This window comes from Podarcis raffonei, chromosome 1 (genome assembly GCF_027172205.1).
Source record: "Podarcis raffonei isolate rPodRaf1 chromosome 1, rPodRaf1.pri, whole genome shotgun sequence".
Classification (NCBI taxonomy): domain Eukaryota; kingdom Metazoa; phylum Chordata; class Lepidosauria; order Squamata; family Lacertidae; genus Podarcis; species Podarcis raffonei.
Window position 1 is genome coordinate 22,598,726 of NC_070602.1, and position 22,451 is coordinate 22,621,176.

Here is a 22,451-nt window from a genome sequence, read left to right on the forward strand (position 1 = left end):
ACACACACACACACACACAGAGAGAGAAACAGAATAATAACTGGAAACTTCTGGTGCCCCTGAGCTATAGCTAAATCCAGTGCCACCTAGTGTCTAAACTATATAATGACATTATCCACACAATGAGAAGCAAGGAAAAGACATCCAGTTTCTCAAGTGTGTGTATGTATCTGAGTTGGGACAATTTGGGGAGGGGTTGGGTGTGTGTGGAATTTTGTGTTTTGTAAAGTGACAGTCATAGAATCATGGAATTATAGCGTTCGAAGGGACCCTGAGGATTATCTAGTCCAACCCTCTGCAATGTAGCTGTCCATACGGGGATCGAACCGGCAAGCTGGGCATTATCAGCATCACACTCTAACCAACTGAGCTATCTGAGCAGTCTTCAGAATATATAACAGGTGCTGAGCAAAGTTAAGGAGAGAGAGGTAAAGGGGAAGGCACAAGGGTTATCTATTATTATTATTATATCTACTGAAGGGATTGGTGCATTTTAGATAAGTGAATGTAAGAGTCTTGTTTATTGTGTACCTGTGAACCAATAAAAGCTGTCCTGGGGGCAGGAGAGAGAGGATAGAAAAGGGGAGAAAGCAAAATAGGCAACTGTGCCAATCAGGGGCATGTTTACTGGAGCAAATTGTCTTTTAAAAATGGCACTGGAGCTAGAACTAAAAATATAAGGGGGTTTCAAGACATTGGACAAATACTGACTACTAGTTGGAGGGGGGGGAATTCCCATTTGGTTTAAAAGAACATTCCAAAATAAAGGTGGGCAAGGATGAGCCCACAAGGATGAAAAACACTGTGTGAATGATATCACTGATCAGCTTGTCACAAAAGCACCAGCTTTTTCCTTCTTAATTCCTTCTTAGCATTTTGTTTCAAATATGGAAGGCAAAAGAGTGATGGTTCTTGATAATGATTTGTTGTTGTTGTTGCTGCTGCTGCTGCTGCTGTTAAAACTTGTACAGTATCTGGATAACTTTGGGTCATTTCGACCTTCCAGGGTCATTGTGGAGATAAAAGAGCTACTTGGTAAAAAGATAGGATATTAATGTAATAGATAAATACATTTTAATGGGTGCTTAGGGTTCTGTGTTTAGGCTAATAGTGCTATTTCTGAAATGTCCATCGAATTTATTTTATTTATTGGGGGGGGGACCCAGAAACTCAGCTGAGCTTTATAACATGAGCCTCAGCCTCAGAGGGAGTTCTGTCGATTCCCAGGTAAGCTGCCTCTCGTTTATATAGTGTGTTGCTAATTAGCACAGCACTTGCAGTTTCACAGAGGAAACTTTAGGAACATCCATTGAATGTGCAAACACAAACAAGCAAGTCGAGAGAGGAGGAGAGGTTTTCTTCTTGTGCTGTTCAGCTCCCGCATATGCACACCTCAACCATAGTTTTGTTGTTGTTGTTGTTGTTTAGTCGTTTAGTCGTGTCCGACTCTTCGTGACCCCATGGACCAGAGCACGCCAGGCACCTCTGTCCTCCACTACCTCCCGCAGTTTGGTCAGACTCATGTTTGTGGCTTCGAGAACACTATCCAACCATCTCATCCTCTGTCGCCCCCTTCTCCTTGTGCCCTCCATCTTTCCCAGCATCAGTGTCTTCTCCAGGGAGTCTTTTCTTCTCATGAGGTGGCCAAAGTACTGGAGCCTCAGCTTCACGATCTGTCCTTCCAGTGAGAACTCAGGGCTGATTTCATTAAGAATGGATGCGTTTGATCTTCTTGCAGTCCATGGGACTCTCAAGAGTCTTCTCCAGCACCATAATTCAAAAGCATGAATTCTTCGGCGATCAGCCTTCTTTATGGTCCAGCTCTCACTTCCATACATCACTACTGGGAAAACCATGGCTGTAACTATACGGACCTTTGTTGGCAAGGTGACGTCTCTACTTCTCAAGATGCTGTCTAGGCCTGTCATTGCCCTTCTCCCAAGAAGCAGGCGTCTTTTAATTTCGTGGCTGCTGTCACCATCTGCAGTGATCATGGAGCCCAAGAAAGTAAAATCTCTCACTGCCTCCATTTCTTCCCCTTCTATTTGCCAGGAGGTGATGGGACCAGTGGCCATGATCTTCGTTTTTTTGATGTTGAGCCTCAGACCATATTTTGCGCTCTCCTCTTTCACCCTCATTAAAAGGTTCTTTAATTCCTCCTCACTTTCTGTCATCAAGGTTGTGTCATCTGCATATCTGAGGTTGTTGATATTTCTTCCGGCAATCTTAATTCCAGTTTGGGATTCATCCAGCCCAGCCTTTCGCATGATGTATTCTGCGTATAAATTAAATAAGCAGGGAGACAAAATACAGCCTTGTCGTACGCCTTTCCCAATTTTGAACCAATCAGTTGTTCCATATCCAGTTCTAACTGTAGCTTCTTGTCCCACATAGAGATTTATCAGGAGACAGATGAGGTGATCAGGCACTCCCATTTCTTTAAGAACTTGCCATAGTTTGCTGTGGTCGACACAGTCAAAGGCTTTTGCATAGTCGATGAAGCAGAAGTAGATGTCTTTCTGGAACTCTCTAGCTTTCTCCATAATCCAGCGCATGTTTGCAATTTGGTCTCTGGTTCCTCTGCCTCTTCTAAATCCAGCTTGCACTTCTGAGAGTTCTTGATCCACATACTGTTTGAGCCTTCCTTGTAGAATTTTAAGCATAACCTTGCTAGCGTGTGAAATGAGTGCAATTGTGCGGTAGTTGGAGCATTCTTTGGCACTGCCCTTCTTTGGGATTGGGATGTAGACTGATCTTCTCCAATCTTCTGGCCACTGCTGAGTTTTCCAAATTTGCTGGCATATTGAGTGTAGCACCTTAACAGCATCATCTTTTAAAATTTTAAATAGTTCAGCTGGAATACCATCACTTCCACTGGCCTTGTTATTTGCAGTGCTTTCTAAGGCCCATTTGACTTCACTTTCCAGGATGTCTGGCTCAAGGTCAGCAACCACACTACCTGGGGTGTATGAGACATCCATATCTTTCTGGTATAATTCCTCTGTGTATTCTTGCCACCTCTTCTTGATGTCTTCTGCTTCTGTTAGGTCCTTACCACTTTTGTCTTTTATTATGGTAATCTTTGTACGAAATGTTCCTTTCATATCTCCAATTTTCTTGAACAGATCTCTGGTTCTTCCTATTCTGTTGTTTTCCTCTATTTGTTTGCATTGCTCGTTTAAGAAGGCCTTCTTGTCTCTCCTTGCTATTCTTTGGAAATCTGCATTCAATTTCCTGTATCTTTCACTATCTCCCTCGCATTTTGCTTGCCTTCTCTCCTCTGCTATTTGTAAGGCCTCGTTGGACAGCCACTTTGATTTCTTGCATTTCCTTTTCATTGGGATGGTTTTCGTTGCTGCCTCCTGTACAATGTTGCGAGCCTCCATCCATAGTTCTTCAGGCACTCTGTCCACCAAATCTAAATCCTTAAACCTGTTCGTCACTTCCACTGTGTATTCATAAGGGATTTGACTTAGATTGTATCTTCCGGCCCAGTGGTTTTTCCTACTTTCTTCAGTTTAAGCTTGAATTTTGCTATAAGAAGCTGATGATCTGAGCCACAGTCAGCTCCAGGTCTTGTTTTTGCTGACTGTATAGAGCTTCTCCATCTTTGGCTGCAGAGAATATAATCAATCTGATTTCGATACTGCCCATCTGGTGATGTCCATGTGTAGAGTCGTCTCTTGTGTTGCTGGAAAAGCGTGTTTGTGATGACCAGCTTGTTCTCTTGACAGAACTCTATTAGCCTTTGCCCTGCTTCGTTTTGATCTCCAAGGCCAAACTTGCCAGTTGTTCCTTTTATCTCTTGATTCCCTACTTTAGCATTCCAATCCCCTATAATGAGAAGAACATCCTTCTTTGGTGTCACTTCTATAAGGTCTTGTAAGTCTTCATAGAATTGGTCTATTTCAGTTTCTTCAGCACCAGTGGTTGGTGCATAAACTTGGATTACTGTGATGTTAAAAGGTCTGCCTTGGATTCGTATCGAGATCATTCTATCATTTTTGAGATTGCATCCCAGTACAGCTTTCGCCACTCTTTTGTTGACTATGAGGGCCACTCCATTTCTTTTACGGGTTTCTTGCCCACAGTAGTAGATGTGATGGTCATCCGAACTGAATTCGCCCATTCCCGTCCATTTTAGTTCACTGATGCCCAGGATGTCAATATTTATTCTTGCCATCTCATTTTTGACCACCTCCAACTTACCCAGGTTCATGGTTCTTACATTCCAGGTTCCTATGCAATATTTTTCTTTACAGCATTGGACTTTCCTTTCGCTTCCAGGCATATCCGTAACTGAGCGTCCTTTCGGCTTTGGCCCAGCCACTTCATCAGCTCTGGATCTACTTGTACTTGCCCTCCGCTCTTCCCCAGTAGCATGTTGGACGCCTTCCGACCTGAGGGGCTCATCTTCCAGCGTCATAACTTTTATATGCCTGTTGTCTTTGTCCATGGGGTTTTCTTGGCAAGGATACTGGAGTGGCTTGCCGGTTCCTCCTCCAGGTGGATCACGTTTGGTCAAAACTCTCCACTATGACCTGTTCATCTTGTGTGCCCTGCTCGGCGTAGTTCATAGCTTCTCTGAGTTCTTCAAGCCCCTTCGCCACGGCAAGGCAGTGATCCATGAAGGGGCAACCATAGTTTTACTCTCCAGGTATGTTTTTTTTTTTTACATTTATGTAAAACAACCATAGTTTTACATAAATGTAAAAACATACCTGGAGAGTTGCTCTTCTTGTTTTAAAGGTATAGGGAAATGGGGTTTTTAAATGAAATATAAAACAAAACAAAACAAAAAAACCCATAGTTTTATTTTATTTTTTGGATTGAAAAATAATGGAATAAAAATAATTAGATGAATTTCTTCCGCAGTAATCTTCTGAACTGAGATATGAACAATGGGAGACGGCATTGCTTGGTCTTGAGCAACCGCAACCCAGATTTTAAAACGAGCTGTGCAACGTTTTGCCTGTCCGTGATCTTCTATGTAGCTACTTCAGTAAACAATATGCAAGAGTTTCCTAAGAGACATAGTCAAGAGGGAGTTCCTAGCCTCCAGGTGTCCCTGGGGGATTTATAGTCAAAGAAACAATGAATGGGCTTATCCAGCCCATAATATCCTTTGATGACTGAGGTGTCTCTTGTGCTGCCATCCTGTGCAGATCTAAGAAAGGTCCACTGTGTTCAATTAGGCTTAGTCCTATCTGTGTGTGCCTAGGATAGCAGCAATACAGAGCAAGCCTATGCATGTATAATTAGAGATAATTCCCACTGTGTTCAATGGCAAATGCATAGGACTGCAACCTGGCAGTGCAATGCTGTGCATGTCTGCTCAAAAGTCCGCTTGATATCAGTGTGGCATACTCTTTTTGTAAACCGCTTTGACCTTTTTCTCTCTTTTTTACGATCAAGCGGTATATAAATTTTATGAAACAAACAAACACTCCCAGTTAAGTGGGTTTAGGATTGCAGTTTATAATGTCATATTCAGTTGATTCCAAGCTTTCCCAGAGTTCCAGGCATCCTTCATCTTGAGGAAATGCTTCTATGGTTGAAAAACTGTATTTCCCTGACACTGCTCCATACACACAGCACATTTAAAGCACATTTTTCCCTCCCAAAAAGAATCCTGGGAACTGTAGTTTACCTCACGCCCCCTGCGAGCTACAATTCCCAACAGCCTTAACAGGATTCTTTGGGAGAGAGAAATGTGCTTTACATGTATGGTGCCCAAATTGCAGTACTTTGTTGTTGGGGGGGGGGAATGGATGAAAACTAGGCTTCCTTCTTGTTGTTGTTGTTTAGTCGTGTCCGACTCTTCCTGACCCCATGGACCAGAGCACGCCAGGCACTCCTGTCTTCCACTGCCTCCCGCAGTTTGGTCAATCTCATGCTGTAGTTTCGAGAACACTGTCCAGCCATCTCGTCCTCTGTCATCCCCTTCTCCTTGTGCCCTCCATCTTTCCCAACATCAGGGTCTTTTCCAGGGAGTCTTCTCTTCTCATGAGGTGGCCAAAGTATTGGAGCCTCAGCTTCACAATCTGTCCTTCCAGTGAGCACTCAGGGCTGATTTCCTTCAGAATGGAGAGGTTTGATCTTCTTGCAATCCATGGGATTCTCAAGAGTCTCCTCCAGCACCATAATTCAAAAGCATCAATTCTTCGGTGATCAGCCTTCTTTATGGTCCAGCTCTCACTTCCATACATCACTACTGGGGAAACCATAGCTTTAACGACACAGACCTTTGTCGGCAAAAGCTTCCTAAGAACATGAAAAGGCATTGTGGATCAGACACAAACCCAAACAGTCAAGCATCCTGTTCTCACTGTGGCCAACTAGATGTCAATGGGGAACCTGCAAGCAAGACGTGAGTGCAAAAATACTTCCCCAACTGGGCTCCCCAACAACTGGTATTCAGAGGAATACTGGGCCTGGTGGTGGTAGCACACAGCCTTGAAGGCTAGTGGCCAGTGATAGCTTTCTCCTCCTATAATTTGTCTAAACCTCTCTTTTCTTCCAACCTAACAAACACAATCCCACCAACCCTACGAGGCTGTTATTACATGCCGTACATATTTGTTTGGGTTCTTTGTTATGCCTCCTTCCACTCGCAGGGCCACCCTGCAAACACCAAATGATTTAAAGGATGCCTAAGATGAGGGCTTAGAATAATAAGCGTCTGCAGTCCTAATGGGTGCTGCTGTGACAATGCTGTGTCTGGGAATGGCTCCAACACGACTGCGATAGAATCAGCGGTGTTCCCACACTGTGCAGGCTTCTCATTTAAAAAATAATAACAGCAGTGATGATGGGGTCTCTTAAGTGTATTTGTATGAAAAAAGTGTAGTTAGCCTTTGCATGGAGTGGCTCTGCACCCCAATGAAGGGCTGAATGACAACTGGCAGTTGCCATAGGGACAAATTGTAACCTGCGACTGGGTAGCAAGCCATCTCCATTCCACTTCTCATGTAGGCAACCCCTCCCCATCACCACACTGCAAGTTTCCATGCCCTCCACAGTATCAGCAAGGAATGTGGATGAAAGGGAGGAGTCACCTGGGGTTGCCATATGTCCTCTTTTCCCAGGACATGTCCTCTTTTTCATGGGCAGTCATAACGATCCATAGTTAAAAGCAGAAGTTGGCAAATGTGTCCTCTTTTTTTGCTCTTCAATATATGGCAAGCCTGGTATATGCATGCATCCATGCCGTGGACTACAGCTGGCCAGGGGTGAGAAGAATTGTGGCCCACAACATCTGGCAAGCACCACATCGGCTGCTCCTGAATTATGACTAAAATGCAGATATTGCCATGTAGCGTCTCTGTTCAATTTTATCATGTTGTAAACCAAAAGGAGCACCACCGTACAAATATTGCACGGCATTGTCCGTTTATCTTTGGCAAGTTACTGCATCTTCAGCATTATAAAAATAATCCAGACCAAAGTTTCCCAAACTTGAGTCTCCAGCTGTTGTTGGACTACAACTCCCATCATCCCTAGCTAGCAGAACTGGTGGTCAGGGATGATGGGAATTGAAAGAAGAAGAAGAAGAAGAAGAAGAAGAAGAAGAAGAAGAAGAAGAAGAAGAAGAATTCAATACTGTTAAACCATCGTAAAAATATATTTAGACGTCTTTATGTTCTGGCAGCCTCTCAATTGTTTCTTCCTTGCCTGTTTAGTTCGCCTCAACGAAACATTCCTCTCTATAGGCCTGCTCTTTCTTTCACGGACCACTCAAACAGGTGAAGTGTTTCAGGTGAGATATTGTATCAAAATACACAAAGTCCTTTAGGAAAAATCTTAATGGTTTGTTCATTTACTGAAATGCATTTATATACAGTCATACCTTGGTTTTCAAACAGCCTAGTTCTTGAATGTTTTTGAACATTCTTCTGGAAGCCGAACGTCCAACAGGGCTTCCACAGCTTCCGATTGGCTGCAGCAGCTTCCTGCAGCCAATGAGAAGTCATGCTTTGGTTTTTGAACATTTTGGAAGTCAGAGGGACCTTCCAGAACGAATTCTGTTCAACTTCCAAGGTACGACTGTACTGCTTAATATTTTGAAAATCTCTAGGTCTTAAACTAAAACACAACATAAAACCAAGTAAAGAAGCAATATAAAAACACACATGTGCTCAGAAGTGGAGGGAAGATACAACACCAACAAAGGAAGAATGGGAGGCAAAGCTAATAGAATATATGGAAATGGCAAGACTGACAAATAGAATAAGCAATCAGGATAAAAAAATATTTGAGGAAGATTGGAAATGTTTTATAGATTATTTGGAGAAATATTGTAAACACACCAAAAAGTTAACAGTAATAGAATAAATTCAGGAGTTTTAAAAATACTGAGATATTAGGGGAAATAAGATACATGGAGAAATCAGAATACATAGCGGGGGGAAATGTAATAAAATGCACCATGGAAGCGGGGGAAGGGGAGTCAATATTAATTGTGTGGAGGGGATTTATTTGAACTATTGCTGCCATTTCAAGTGTTAAATGAAAATGAAAATGAAATGGAGGGGGGGATCCAAACACGCAAGCATATTAGATCAAATCAAATAGAAATTCAGAAGATTCCAAAAGATAAGTTTTTTTCAGATGCCTGAAGGCAGTGCTTTTTTCCATATATATATATGGAGAGAGAGAGAGCGAGAGGTACTCTCATTTTCCAACTCATATTGAAATACTGCCCCTCAATGAGGCCAAACTTAGATTCACAAAATGTTTAGGGGTATGCTTACCCCTGCGTCGTCCCCCCCAGAAAAAAAGCACTGCCTTAAGTATATATGTTAGTTACAGCTTCATGTATGGTAGAGGAAAGGGAATTCTACAGTTACATGAGGCATCAGCAGAAAATGTTGAGTTTCAGGTCAGTTGGGTGTGGTGCCACAAGAAGAATTTTCCCCAATGATCTAAGTCAGAGGTGCCCAAACCTTTTTCAAAGAGGGCTAGATTTGACGAATATGCATGAAACGGACTTTGGACATGCCTGATCTAAGTGATCTTACATGTCTATACAGGCAACTTGCCATTTGCACATGAGCAGCACACACATGACTGCTAACACACACACTTTTTTTATCACCACAAGGTCAGAATGGGGCGGGCATATGCACATCCCACTGGCCCACACGATGCCTCAGAATGCAACCCCTGCATAAATGGGGGGGGGGTTGCCTGTACAGGAGCAAACAATCTTTCAGGTAACCTGGTCTTGAGTTGTTTGGGGCTTTGTATTTTATTCATTTTTATTTATTGCTGCATTTACCGTATATCCCACCTTTTCCTTCAAGGAGCTCAAGGTGCCAACCATGGTTCTCTCCCTCCCCAGTTAGTCCCCACAACCCTGTGAGGGATGTTCAGCTGAGAGACAGTGACTGGTCCAAGGCCACCCACTGAGTGGGGAACTGAACCCTGTTCCTAGTCCAACAACTCTAACCACTACACCACACTGCCTCTCGGTACATGTTAACATCACGACATCGAACATGGCCTGGAACATAGTTGTCAACTTACAGATTTGAAAATAAGGGACCAGCTGCCTTGAAAATAAGGGATCGGCAGCCAAAATAAGGGATTTTCCTAGCACAGGTATGTTCAACTTCTGAGCCCCTCTGAGCCAAAGGCAGAAAGCCCAGCCAGCAGCCAAACGAAGCCTCAAGCGGTGGTTCCCACAGCGCAGCAACCCGGCAAAGGGGATGCAGCAAGGAAAACCACCGTCACCTCTCCGCTGGGAAGCGCTGAGCAAAGGCGAGTCCCCAGGCAACACAGCCGATTTGATCGGCACAAGGCATGCAAGCTCTTAGACTCCTTATTGGGTGAGCAACGCAGCCAAGCAACACAGTTGGAGCCTCCCTCCTCCCTGGCCGGCAGGGAGGGAGGGAGAGCAGCTGCTTCCTTTGAAACCCGGGAAATTTAAGGGACATCATCAATAAGGGACAGCAGCGGGACACAACACAGCGCTGGGATAAGGGACTTTCTCGCCAAAGAAGGGACGGTTGACAGCTATGGCCTGGTAGCTGATATAAGGTATTAGATAAACACCGCAGCGCTAGAGGGCCCTGCTGTGCCTCTGCTAGCGCTGTGTATGGGAGTGGTTCCAATACTAGCGTGATGGAACCAGCTGCATCCCCACATTGCGACAGCGCTCCCAAACCTGATTTTTATTAACTGCTGTGCCTGAGCTACGGCACATACAAGGCAGGCTGCAAGATCTGGAAATGAACACCTCATCCCTCCCTTTTCCCCTCCCCAAGAAAGTAAATTATTTTGCAGAAAGGGTTTCAGTTCACCTCATTTGCTGTAATTGTGTAATTCCTCATAATTTTCTCATCACAATGATTTCCCCCACAAGCTTCAGGCGCTGGTTTTCATGGATATCGCCAGCTGTAACATTTCTTTGCGGCTCATTATAACTTGTTTGAGGAACCAATTAGTCCATTTGTTAGCAAGTCCAGAGAATGGGAGAGAAGGTGTTTGAATATGCTGCTAGCAAGCAAAGTGTCACTCAATCAATATGCTAAGATTACAGACCTAATTGACAATCCACAGTATAATTTCTCATATATATATATCCTTTCCAGGAACTCTTAGAGAGTGGGATGAAGCTGGAAAAGGGAGACAATGCAGTGAGAAGGCTGCTGTTATGCTGGAATGGCTCAAACACTTTCTCGCGCATCTACCCACCTGTACATTTTGGTTGTTGCCCCCCATGAAATAAGATCAGGCCCAACGCTTGAAAAGCGAATGGGAGGTGAACATTTTAAGCAGTGGCAGTCAAGTCTGCAAGAGTCCAGTTTCAAAGACAGAGAGTGTTATGTACTGAAGTTCTCACCCTGGGCCAGCAGGGGGATACTGTAGATAGTTATGCAAATAAGGGATCGAAAGTGATGTTCAGTGATTGGATAGTTTTAGAAAATTGTTACAGTTACATTGTACTGGAGCTCTATATAAGCAGGCTGACTGAACCCTTCAGTTCTGTTCTGGCCTGTGACTAAACAAGATCTGTTTGAAGAATCGCTGTGCCATCTGATATGTTCACCCACAACTTAACAGAGAGAAAGGACATTCACAGAGAGCAAACCCAGCCAGGAAATATAAACTATGGTTTGTAGAGTTCAAAGTGCTTGTATGTGCTTTATGATAAGTAAATTCTCCAGTGTTGTGTCTCCATCATCGTGATGCACCTGTGAAAATGCCAGGCTTCCATTTTTATTTTATTTTTACAACCCACTTTCTGGATTTCTTAAAAGGTTTAATAAGCCACAACTTAGAAGGCCACTGAATTGTTCCAATAGTTTCCAGCTTCTATAGTTGTCTATATAGCTATAATGCAGCATACAGGAAGACTTCAGAACTTCCATGGAAACTGGCCCAGGTTTTTTGGAAAGAGCTGCAATGCTTTTTATTTTTTTACCTGTGATGAAATAACACCAGATGTCTGTAAGTGGAACACCCCCACGTTGCCAAAGTAACCTGTAAAAAAAATGGGAAGAATGTTCCTGTGCAGGGCTTGAGCAAATAACATTTTTTTACACTTTGAGAGCAGATGTCTTGACAGATTTCTAAGCGCTTTGCAAATATCAGCTAAAGACCCACAACACACTTCTCAGCTTATGAACACTTCAGAGATGAAGGATAACTCCAGAATATTCAGAATTCCAATTCCCCAATCCTATTGGTCAGTTTAAGCTGAAGCAACACCAATGGCAACTTGTGCTGCTATTAATGCAGCGTGATCCCATGTCTAGGAAGCAGGATGGAACAGTCTGCCTAAAAAGATCTCCTGCATCCAGAAAAAACATGATTTCAGTTATATCAAGATAAGACATTTCTATGACCTAAAAATATCTACAGAGACTTGCCTGCAAATGTTTTTAGAACTGCATTATTCAAATCTGACGTTTCCCAAAATGGATCCAGTGTTGGAATACAGCAGAACCTCAAGCAGGTGTTGAGACCTCAGAGTATTATCGTTACAATTATCACCAACACCATTAAATTAATCAACAAATCACCTTTTCCACATGTCTCAGGGCAATCTGCAGACATACCATAAAAGCAGCCCAAATAGCTGTAAAAACAGTAGAAAAACAGCAACTAAAAATTGGTTTTAAAACAATGCAAAATGAACAGCGAAGGCAGAGACCTCTTCATGCTGCTAGAAAATATTGCCAAAACAGAAGTGTCTTTAATTGCTTCTGGAAAGGGGAGGTAGTGGGTGCTTGTCGTATCTCAACAGTTCCAGAGAACAGGGGCTGCCACAGTGAAAGCACTGCTCCAAGTTATTGTGGAGCAGGCTTCTGGTAGCTTGGGGACTTCAGGGAGTAATGCCTGCAGAATGCAGTGGCTTACTTGTTTTATTTTACAGATAAGGTGATCTCTCAAGTAACCCAGTCCTGAGCTGTATAGGGCCCAACATATTAGTACCAAAAAACTTGAACTTGGCCCCTGCGTGTGAGGAGCTGCTGTCACAAAACTAGCTTGCTCTTGAGAAGTATGTTGATCTAGTTTGTAACGACTGTTTAATGGGAACTTGGATAACTGACATAAATAAACAAAATAATGATAGCCTCACCTTGAGTTTATGTGTGGGAATGGGCAGGACATAAGCATCTAATCAAAGGGTTTGTGTAACGAAGCACTGAAAAATGATTTGACCCAGTATGTGTTTGAAATGCATGGGTTCCCTTCCTCCCATTATTCAGAGTCATTTGTTTGGTTATTGCTGCCATTTTGCTGACTCTCCCATCTTCAGATGAGGATCCCTTGAATCCTTTGGATACGGATCACATTTTAAATTGCAAACCATTCTGACCAGAAGAAAAACAAAGAAGTAGCAAAAGTACAGCCATGGGAACCAATAAAAGAGCATATTGGAGAGCCAGGGTGGCATCGTGGTTAGCCACTTGGCCACAAAACTCACTAGGCTGCCTCTCTCAGCCTAGCCTACCTCACAAGGTTGTTGTGGGGATTGAATAAGGAGGGGGGAGAACTATGCACACCACCCTGAGCTCATTGGAGAGAAAAAAGTGGGATATGAAATGAATAAATGCGTACATACCCACCCAAATAAGACAAGAACTCAGGGGGACCAAATACATAAATCAGAGTCCAGGGAAAGCCTAAGCAAAAGGATACATCTTCACAAAGCATCTGAAGTAACTGGTGGTTGCTGCCTCACACAGGGCAGGGGGAAGGACACCCCATAATATAGGAGCAATGGCAGAATATGCCTGTTTTCGGGTCACCAGTCCCTATGATATTCTGTAGGGTGCGGTGTCACAAGTGGAATGTTATGGAGAACAGCCAGGGCCGTCTTAACCATAGGCACTAGGGGTGCAGGGCACCCGGGAGCCGGGCTCTCAAGGGCACCAGGCTGAGAGTCCAGGGCCCGAGAGTTGGAGTCTGGGGAAGAGCCCACCCATCGGTTGCCGGCTTTTCTGCTGCAGGCGGCTCTGTGCCACGAGCTCGGAGGCGAGCAAGCCAGCGAGGCGCTGAGGCGGCCGGCCGGCTCTGCCCTTCTGTGCACCTGGGATTGGTGTAGGGCCATGGAGAGGCCCGCCCAGTGCACGTTGCTTACACCATGAGGTGCCTGGCTTCGCTGGGCGCCTCTGTGTTTCCTGTTTTCTTTTCCTGAGCAGAGATATAAGCGTGGTGTCAGCTCCCTAAAAAAAGGTCGACAACTCTGGGGGATCTTTGCACCCCGGTGCCGCATATGCTTAAGACAGCCCTGAGAACAGCTGCTATGTTGGCCCTCAGATAACGAGGAGAAATGTTTGTTTTGGGATGGCTGTCAGCTGCTTTCTTCTCTGACAGAATTCACCTGCTCCCGTGAGCAGCGTAGGAGGCAGGGAGCGGCTCAGCTGCCTTGGGAAGGTATATTTTGCCACATCAGTGACAGGACACATCGCAACAGCTGAGGTCAGGAAAGCTCCCGCTTCGCACACCCTCCTATCAGTGATAAAGCCATCCAAAATCAATGCATGAGCAGGTGCAAGTTGTTTTCAAGTCAGGGTAACCGCCTCCCCTCCCCACTGCAACTCCCCCCCCCACACACACAACCTGATAGATGCAACTGATTGATTTTAAAATGCTGAAGTCCAATTCAGTTATAGGTGCAAGCAAGCCCAAATTAAATTGTCCGTGAACGATAGTATTTTTATTGTGTTGCCGGTATTTCATGGTAAGCTACCGGTAGCTTGTCAAAGCAAAACAAGGACACAGACATTTAATTAATAAATAAATAAATAAATAGGATACTGCCAATCCAAAGAATCACATTCTCAACCTTTCAGAATATCTGAAAGAATTCCTCTTTCCATAGGTTCTCCTGTATCACATTCCTTAAGGCAGGCGTAGAGGGCAGCATGGAGGCCAAATATGGCTCTCCAGGCCTCTTTATTGAGACGTCAGGACTAGTGATAGGGGAGAAATTCACATTCAAGGCCAAATTGATCCAATTTGCATTTTTCAGGACAATTTGGAGAACTGAAACAGACGTCCTTCAAAATTCCTACTTCTCTGAATTTTGCAAGTCAGTTCCTCAGGCCAGCCCTGCTCCTCCTCTTCTGTCAGTTAGCATAATTGAACGAGGCTCTAAACTATTTTTAAAATATCCTTTCTGTCTGTTCATGTCCACAATTTGTAGACTCGATTTAAAATTCTCCACATTCGCGTCTGGCTACTTGAGAGGCCCCCTTTTCTGTGGTAAATATCTAATTAGGAGAGCTCTAAATGCCTTGTTATTTACTCAAGAGACTGTGCTTTGGGTCAATGCGTAATCAGGTAGACTGCTTGCCCAAGAGACCAAGTGGTTCCGGTTGCCCTGCTAAAGATGTAATGAGGATGTTTTTGAAGAGTGCACATCCTCTGTGTCATCTGCATTGGGAGAAAGGGGCATTTTTCTTCAACAACAACAACAACAACACACACACACAAACACACTATGAAAGATTTCTACCAAATACCTCAGAAGGTTATTGGCATGGAATTTGAATGCAAATACGTTTCCAAACATTGCAATATATTATTATTATTTGCATTTGTTCTGGTGGTTCCCTCATTGCAAGAAGTGATGTTAAAGGGAACCAGGCAGAGGGCTTTCTCAATTTCTTAACAGGCCCTCCTGTCAGATGTCAAGGAAATAAAACAACTACCTGACTTTTAGAAGTCATCTGAAGGCAGCCCTTTATAGAGAATTTTTGATGTCTTACTGTGTTTTAATTTATTGGAAGCCACCCAGAGTGGCTGGGGTAACCCAATAAAATGGGTGGCATATAAATTTATTATTATTATTATTATTATTCACTTACAACATAAATTGACTCAAAGCAACAATTCTACTGAAATCAATGACTGGAGAGCTTGCCATTCTGTGTCTCCACAGCACAAAATGAATATAAGATATTAGTAAATTTAGTAAGCTTAAGGTCAGAGCTTACTGGGAAATGATATATAATGAAATGAAAAGGATGTTTAAAATAACCTTTGGGGGAAAACCCCCAAAAGCCTTTCATTTGGGAATTATAGGGACAGAACTACCTAAACTGTATAGAAACTTATTCATGTATGCTACTACAATGGCAAGACCGTTACTTGCCCAAAAATGGAAAGAAGAAGAAGTCCCAGCAAAGGAAGAATGGATACAAAAACTTATGGAATATAAGAACAAGGAAAAATAAGAAATCAAGATTACAAACTTTTTATAAAAGAATGGAAATGGTTTATTGAATATTTACAGATAAATTGTAAACAGATAAGAACATAGGCAGGATTCTTGTAATAACCTGCAGTTTCATAAGAGTATATATTTAAAGAAGATGAATAAATGAGCAAATTAAGTTAATTTGGATATGCAGAAGATATTTTTTAAAAAATTAAGGAACCGCAGAAAGAAGGAAAAGGAAGTCAAGTTTTGAAATGTTAAAATGATTGTAAAATTAGTTTACAAACCTGAAAATGTATTTTTTTAAAAAAATAAGTAAATTTAGTAAGCATTAATTTGGGTTTTGCACATTTAGAATTGTAGCTGGAAGAACCTTAGATTCCATCTAGAGCAACCCCCAGTTCAATGCAGAATTTGTAAATGCAAGATGCAACTGCAGAATCCCTGGCAGATGACCATCCAGCCTCTGCTTAAATGCTTCCAATGAAGGAAAACCCACTAACCCCCTGTTCCACTGCTTAACAGCTCACACTGTTAGGAAGGCTCTTTTAACGTCTATCCAAAATCCGCATCTTTGCCATTCCTGCCCATTTGATTTTAATCCTGCCCTTAGAAGCAACAGGGAGCAGGCCTGCTCCACCTTCTGCATTACAGCATTCTGAGCACACCTACTGCACAACAGCCATTGCTTTTGATGGGTAGAAGCACTGATCAGTGAAGACTTAAAATTGAGCTATAGGTCACGGAGAAAGTAAAAGTGCCTTTGGACAAATGCACAGGCACTATGCACATATCTAGGATGGAAAGGTAGGGTAATTGGATCAGCTGATGTGACTTTCGGAGAATTTGCAACCCCGAGTCCTGTCATTTTATAAAATAATCAACAAAAGTTGTTGTTGTTGTTGTTGTTGTTTAGTCATTTAGTCATGTCTGACTCTTCGTGACCCCATGGACCAGAGCACGCCAGGCATTCCTGTCTTCCACTGCCTCCCGCAGTTTAGTCAAACTCATGCTGGTAGCTTCGAGAACACTATCCAACCACCTCGTCCTCTGTTGTCCCCTTCTCCTTGTGCCCTCCATCTTTCCCAACATCAGGGTCTTTTCCAGGGAGTCTTCTCTTCTCATGAGGTGGCCAAAGTATTGGAGCCTCAGCTTCACAATCTGTCCTTCCAGTGAGCACTCAGGGCTGATTTCCTTAAGAATGGATAGGTTTGATCTTCTTGCAGTCCAACAAAAGTAGTGCCCGTCGAAATGAATGGAAGTTGCACAGCAACAAGGCTTATGGGAAAATATCTATGTGATTGCATACCAGTGCATTGTGACTTCAGACTTAGTTGCCATTTTCTTTAGATTTCTGCTGTCATTTGAAAGTTAGCCTGTGATAGCAGCCCCAGAGGAGAAAAACGGGCACAAACTGTCACAGTCAGCTGTCTCCAAGATAATTGTACAACACAGTTGCTAGATATCCTTTTGGCTGTCAGTATTTTTGTAGGAGGGACTCAAATGTATACCAGGAAATTTAGGTTTACACAGTTAAAGCTGATTAAAGTTCCCTGCTGTTGCCCTAGTTGAGCAAATCCACTTTTGAAAAGAAATTGTCATTTTTGCAGCTTGGAAGGTGATAGGGTAAACTTTCTTTGAATATAATAACCACTGGGAGGTGTATTTGTTAAAAGGGGGGCGTGTAATAAAAACTACGGGGGAAATCCATTTGCAAATGACAGGGAAATGAATGCTAAGCTTGCACTATATTCCGATACATTTCTGAAATTGGCTCTTAGATTGTGAGAAAACCCAAATGTAATGAGGAAATTAAATGTTAGGAAAATGGAATAAACTGTGAATACAGACTATGTTAGAGGGGGAAACAGAAAACTCTGTTTTCTGAACAGTGCTTTTAAGTGGCAGTCTTCTACCTGGCTACATCCAGGTTTGCTTTATTCTAGAAAGGAAGCTACATCAGATAGCTTTACATCTCTCTCTGAAAATAAGGGCATTTTGCAAAATCACAGATATACCAAAAAGATAGGAATAAAATCCTAGGTGGCAAGACAGGAAAATATAATGCGACATTTCAAGGTTAAGTGTAGCACCTGAGGTATGGAAAAAGTTGAGAAACATAAAAATATCCCGGAGAATAATGGATCATGAAAAGAGAGAATCTACAGTGCTCCCCATCATTTCATGTTTAAGGGAAAACTCTGGTGCTTGCAAAAACAGGCAGCGCAGCCTTATATTTTCACTTAATTGCTGCACAAGAGGCACTGAGCTGTATCCTCAACAGGCTTCCTAAGAATTTGCCAGGTAGAAAGTCTTTGGCTGACAACTGACTCGTTGACAACAACAATAGAAGCCTGGATCTAAGCAGCAAAGCAAATAAATGACAAATATTTCTAGCACATCTCAGAATAATAAGGGCTGGCCCAGAGCCCAGTTTCTAGGATCCTGAGACTAGAGGTAGATCTCTAGAGAGTCACTGTTCCATTTTATTTATTTTATCCTCAACCTTCACCCAAAAAACTCAGGACGATGTCCCATGGTCTAGCATGATGGATGTCAGCAACCCCTGGGCTTATGCTCTCCCTCTTCCCTGCCTGCATCCAGAGCATCAGTGAAAAAGGGTGAAGGCATGAGCCTGAGACCAGAACCTGCTGTTTCCATTTTAAATTCCCCACAGCTTAGTGAACTGTTTGAATCTTAAACCATGGTTAATCCTAGAATTGATGCTTTTGAATTATGGTGCTGAAGGAGACTCTTGAGAGTCCCACGGTCTGCAAGTTCAAACCTATCCATTCTTAAGGAAATCAGCCCTGAGTGCTCAATGGAAGGACAGATCGAGAAGCTGAGGCTCCAATACTTTGACCACCTCATGAGAAGAGAAGACTCCCTGGAAAAGACCCTGATGTTGGGAAAGATGGAGGGCACAAGGAGAAGGGGACGACAGAGGACAAGATGTCTGGACAGTGTTCTCACAGCTACCAGCATGAGTTTGACCAAACTGCGGGAGGCAGTGGAAGACAGAAGTGCCTGGCGTGCTCTGGTCCATGGGGTCATGAAGAGACGGACACAACTAAACGACTGAACAACAACAACAATCCTAACTGTAGCTATTTGAAACAAGCCATAAATGACAGCTTTAAGTTGGTTTGTCCAGGTTCAGACAATGCAACAAGCTGTGGTTAATCTCAAACAAAAATTCATTATTGTGGCAACATTGCAGGAGGCAGGGAGGAATCAAGTCCAAGTCTCCAGGTGGCTCATTCTTGTAATGCCCAAATGAGGCCAGTCACTGGCCCACAGTCACGCGATGAGTTCTATGGCAAGGGCAGGGCATTGAGTATAGATCTTGCCATCAATCAGGGTTGTATTATTATGCTCACCCCACTTTTCTGAGTGGTGAGCAGTTCCAGGAGAGCAGTGCTTATCTGGGCTGGGTTTCTTTAGGAGGAAGGTCACTCACTGGAAGATGAAGGTGTTCTGCAATATTTGAGTTCATTTAGAAATATACAGGTGGAGTTCAGGCAGAGGCACAGCTTAAACCAGGGGTGAGGAACCCTCTTTCATCTCTATTTGGCCTTCTACATTCTCCCTATGCCATGCTGCTCCCCAGACCACACCTTTCTCTCCAGGCCACATCCCACACCAGCCCTGATCCATACCCTCCTTGTGTAGTAGTAGTAGTAGTGGCAGTAGCAGTAGTAGTAGTAGTAGTAGTAGTAGTAGTAGTAGTAGTAATAATAATAATAATAATAATAATAATAATAATAATAATAATTTATACCTCGCTCATCTGGCTGGGTTTCCCCAGCCACTCCAGACGGCTTCCAACAGAATATTAAAAACACGCTAAAACATCAAACATTAAAAACTTACAGATGTCTTCTAAAAGTCAGATAGTTGTTTATTTCCTTGACATCTGATGGGAGGGCATTCCACAGGGTGGGTACCACTACCAAGAAGGCCCTCTGCCTGGTTCCCTGTAACTTCACTTTTCACAGTGAAGGAACTGCCAGAAGGCCCTCAGCCCTGGACCTCAGTGTCTGGGCTGAACGATGGGGGTGGAGAGGCTCCTTCAGGTATACTGGGCCCGGGCCATTTAAAGGTCAGCACCAACACTTTGAATTGTGCTCAGAAACGTACTGGGAGCCAATGTAGGTCTTTCAGAACTGGTGTTATATGGTCTCTGCGGGCACTCCCAGTCACCAGTCTAGCTGCCGCATTCTGGATTGCTTTTGCCTGGCTGCAATGTGTCCTTGAACTGTTTTCATGCTTCTTGTTCACCAAGATGGAGGGTGCAGGTGTTTGAGTGTGTCTACTTTTGCATGGCTGGAATGTAGCCTCCAATGCAAAGGTCAGAGTCACACAGCCATAGCTACTTTTGCCTCCAGACCCACCCACCACCAGTATGAAGCTACTCAAAGGTGCACTCCAACAGGCCCCCAAAGTCCACTGCTATCAACCAGCACCACAAGATGCCATTAGCTAAGGTCACATCTGCACCATGCAGATGTCATGGTTCCCAACACCCAAATAATCCTAGGGACTGTTAAGGGTGCTGGAAGTTGGTAGGAGACCATACCCTCCAACATTTCTCTGCTGAAAATGGGGTGTCGTATTTAATAATAATAATAATAATAATAATAATAATAATAATAATAATAATTTTATTATTGATACCCCACCCGTCTCACTGGGTTGCCCCAGACACTCTGGGCAGCTTCCAACATACTGTATATAAAAACATAATAAAACATTTTAAAAAAATTTAAACTCCCTATGCAAGTCTGCCTTCAGATGTCTTCTAAAGAGTGTGTACTTATCTCCTTGACTCAGGGGGACGCAAAGCTCCATATCCTCCAACAATGAAAATAGGGACATCCCAAGGAAAAGCGGGACATTCCAGCATCAAGTCAGAAACCAGGACAGCTTCTGTAAATCCAGGACAGAACTACAGTTCCCAGCACCCATAACAAACTACAGGCCCAAGGTTGTGACTCTTGGTGGTTTAAACTTATGGTGTAGGTGTGACCACACAGAGACCAAACTCATTTCTATGTGTTGTATCCAACTAAGTTCTACTCACTGAAATTAATAGACCTAAATGAGATATATCCACTTATTTTAGTGGGTCTGCTGTAGAACTTGACTGAGCCCTCTCTGTCTCACTTAGACCTTTTTATTCTGACTCAAGCTGCAGTTTTTCTCTTCCCACTCTCACACTTGCATCATCCTTAGCTAGAAGTGGAGGAATAAAAGTAAAATTCCATACAATATTTGAAGATATTTCAATTGGCTTGTCATGAGTAAACAGGCTCACAGGTAAATGTTTGAGGAAAAAGCCTTAGTAATGTCTTTATTTGTGCTTCATTTGCCACTTTTTCTTTTACGCATAAACATCTGCTTTTTTGGGCACTCTTTGTATGAACTTTTCAAAATACAGTGGTACCTCGGGTTACATACGCTTCAGGTTACATACGCTTCAGTTTACAGACTCCGCTAACCCAGAAATATTACCTTGGGTCAAGAACTTTGCTTCAGGATGAGAACAGAAATCATGCTCCAGCAGCGCGGCAGCAGCAAGAGGCCCCATAAGCTAAAGTGGTGCTTCAGGTTAAGAACAGTTTCAGGTTAAGAACAGACCTCCAGAACGAATTAAGTACTTAACCTGAGGTACCACTGTACACAAATGAAGAAAAACTGGGTATTTCATGAGTTACGCCATTCTAATCTGCCAAATTAGTGTACATAAATGTGAGCTTTTATGAACACAAATAGTTCACGGATATGAAAGCACTCAGTCTAGGTTCCTAGAAGTTGCCTCACAGGCCTGCAATTAAGAAATATAATAGTAGCTTTTATGGGGATTTAAGGGCACAGCTGTTCCATAGCCAAACAAGGTCTGTAACAGAAGCCCTGATAGTTTTCCAACTTGGAGGTGTTAAAATTGATTTCCCTTACCCTGTCATGATGTGAAGAGCTAAAGGCTGCCTCGTGACCCTGAAGCACATGTTTCACTCTCTCGCTGAAATCAATGGGACTTATAAGTGTTCTGGTTTGCATGAATCATTGCCAAGCATACAACAGTAAGTTGGGAACAGGGGTGTCAGAGCCTGGGGGTTGAGCCCTTTAGGGGGCACTCAATATTTAAGGATCCCCAAATGTCCAAAAAAAATATCAGGGGGCAGAGGAGGCCAAATGCAGAGCCGAGTGCGACTTCAGTGTTTGGCTCATTCTCCTGCCGTGGAAGAAGGGTTGAAGCAGGCCCCTGCCAGTAGCAGCAGGAAGAGGAGGAGAAGAAGAAACTGCTGGCTATTGAAGCTGCTCTGCCACCGAGTTCGGCTCCACCCCTGGCATCGCCTGACATCCTGATGTTGTCTGTGCAATGTCATGTGTGATGTCACATGCGTGATTTGTTGTTGTTTAGTCGTTTAGTTGTGTCCGACTCTTCGTGACCCCATGGACCAGAGCACGCCAGGCACTCCTGTCTTCCACTGCCTCCCGCAGTTTGGTCAAACTCATGCTGGTAGCTTCGAGAACACTGTCCAACCATCTCGTCCTCTGTCATCCCCTTCTCCTTGTGCCCTCCATCTTTCCCAAAATCAGGGTCTTTTCCAGGGAGTCTTCTCTTCTCATGAGGTGGCCAAAGTATTGGAGCCTCAGCTTCAGGATCTGTCCTCCCAGTGAGCACTCAGGGCTGATTTCCTCAATTACACCCACAAGCTGGCACCTCTGGTTGGCAAGAAAGGAGTGGTAATGGCTCCCATGTTTTATT